Genomic DNA, 2,552 nt, shown 5'->3' with positions numbered 1-2,552 from the left:
GGTAGTGCCACATTGAGTTGGGGTCTTGACCCACCACCCCAGTTCCAGCCATGCGAGTGATGGCTGAACCTGGCACCAGACCCACCCGTAACTCCAAGTTTCCAGGAGGTTTTCCCAGTGAGGACTGAAAGTAGGTTGAGGAGCTTCATCACTGGTGCAGGTTGTTCCATCTGATCACAGGCAGCACCCCATGGAGATCCCACCTCGGTCTCCTCCATGGTACATTGGGATCAACAGCACTGCCAACCTGGCCACCAGATTTGGTTTCTTATAGTAGCTGATCCTTAGCTACCTGGTCCCTCAGAGTTGGTCCTTAGTTACCTGGTCCCTCAGAGTTGGTCCTTAGTTACCTGGTCCCTCAGAGTTGGTCCTTAGTTACCTGGTCCCTCAGAGTTGGTCCTTAGTTACCTGGTCCCTTAAAGGTGGTCCTTAGTTACCTGGTTCCTCAAAGAATTTGATCCTTGGCAAGCTGATCCCTCAAAACCTTGAGATGAAGGAGACACGAGCACACGAGCTTCCCAGGACCTGCTTCCCAGGGCTCTGAGCTGTCTGTTCCCTCCCTGGGACTGAGCTTCCCTGGTCCTGGAGACCCCTCCTGCCACAAGCTCCCATCCCAGAGGAGCTCCTGGGGCTGCCATAGCCCATTCTTTGATGGTGTAGTGCTTCTACTGCTGATAGCCCCCCATGGACCTGCTGGACCACGTCCCCTCAGCCAGAAGAACCCAAAGATGGGCTGTGCAGGTGGGGAGGTGAGGACGAGGGTTTCTGGAGGGAAGGCCACTTGCCTTGCTTTGAATGCATCACAGATGATGTGAGGATGGTAGGAAAAGCTCTAATGGCTCTTGAGAAATGGATGAGGAGCCGAGTGAGAACAATCCAACCTGGAAAACTGCCTGGAAGACAGAGCTTGGTGTAATCAAGAGGAGAGACCCATGACATGGACCTGGGAAACAGCAAATAATCTGGCAAAGGCTTTTTTGCCCATGGGAATGGGACATTGGCACAGGGTGCCCAGAGGAGCTGTGGCTGCCCCATCCCTGGCAGTGTTCACAGGCCAGGTTGGACACAGGGGCTTGGTGCAACCTGCTCCAGTGGAAGGTGTCCCTGCCCGGGGCAGGGCTTGGAGCTGGATGAATATTAAGCTCCCTTCAACCCAAACCAGTACCTTCAGCTGACCAGCAGGTTGGAGGACACACAAGGACCTTTTGGGTGATGTGGCCTCTATAGGAACAGCAGGGATGGGTCTCTCAAGGGATGAAGCTCCTGTGTCCCCATGGCCAAGTCCCTGCTGTTCTCACCATGGTGCAAGATGGAAGCTGAGAGATGTCCATGGAAAGAGGAGCCCTCAACACTGGGAAGGGATGAGCTGCTGAGGCAGAAGACCAGAAACTTGACTTGTTTGAAGAAGCAGAAGCTCAGTCATCTACCAGCAGCTCTGGTGGCTCTTTGGGTGGCTTCCTTGTCCCCTCCTGGTCTTGCCACCTCCACATGGCCCTGACTCTTTTCACTTTGGTTCTATCCTGCTTCTCTTCTTGTGTTCCTCATCTAAAGCCCAACCCCAGGGCCATGGCACCACTGTGGTCACCTTGCACATGGTCCCTGCTCGGGGCCACCGACATGGTCTCCCCACAACAACATCACCTCTGGATGGTGTGGCATGTCCTTCCCTACCACGGGACGGGCTACAGGGTCACCAAACCCAGGAGGTGCTGGCCCAGGAGCTGACAGATAATGAAGCCACATTGGCTGGCTGCAGGACCAGAGACCAACCCATCCCAAGTGTCCTTGTTTCCCTTTCTCCATGATCATCAGCTGCTTGGGTATCCCTCAACCTCCTGGGGTGATCCCCATGAGCTGTGCTGGTTCCAGTAGCAGGACATTGGTCTCCAGGGTTACCCTTTGCTCTGCAGAGGTCCAGCCTGGATGGGTGCTCTTCAGGCAGGATTAGATCCAGCTTGTGTCCCTCTGCACATGGGATGCAAAGAAACAACATTCATGTTCCTCATGGCTTGGAGGAGCCACCAGCCTCCTCCTGGGGATGTGGTGCTGGAGAACCCTGCTTGAAGGTGACTTTGGGGGGCTGGTTACAGGGGGGTCTCCTCCCCAGTGTGCCACATTAAGACCACCAACTGCTTCTGTCCACGACTGCAAAGCCTGAGTAACCGTGGAGCCAGGTGAGAAAGGGCTCCAGAACCTCTTGAGTGGCTTCACTTACACCCACTGTTCCCCTCCCTCCTCATGCCCATCGGTGCCACCACTCACCTTGGCCAATGGCACCACTTGCCGTTGAGGAGGAGATCCTTGGGTGGCTGGGTGGGTGGTTGCTTGATTGCTTGGGGGAGGGATGGTTGCTTGGTTCATTGGTTGGTTGCTTGGTTGGTTCATTGTTTAGCTGGATGAATGGATGGATGGATGGTTGGTTGGTTGGTTGTCTGTGGTTTTGGTTGGTTGATTGGTTGGATGGATGGTTTGATGATTGGTTGGATGGATGGAGGATGGATGGATGGAGGGTGGATGGATGGATGGATGGAGGGTGGATTGATGGGGGGTGG

The 2,552-nt window shown here is 54.8% G+C and overlaps 1 protein-coding gene across 1 annotated transcript in view; it reads left to right on the top strand.

The window, feature by feature from the left end:
* ARHGAP39 (Rho GTPase activating protein 39) overlaps positions 1–2,552 on the top strand; it is a gene marked incomplete at its 3' end in the record, with an annotated part of 10,416 nt that overhangs the window by 4,220 nt on the left and 3,644 nt on the right. The gene's annotated exons all lie outside the window — the stretch shown is intronic.

This window comes from Nestor notabilis, unplaced genomic scaffold, assembly GCF_000696875.1.
Source record: "Nestor notabilis isolate BGI_N333 unplaced genomic scaffold, ASM69687v1 scaffold13492, whole genome shotgun sequence".
Lineage (NCBI taxonomy): Eukaryota > Metazoa > Chordata > Aves > Psittaciformes > Psittacidae > Nestor > Nestor notabilis.
The sequence above is the reverse complement of the archived record's forward strand: the minus strand, read 5'-3'. Positions and strand labels throughout refer to the sequence as shown.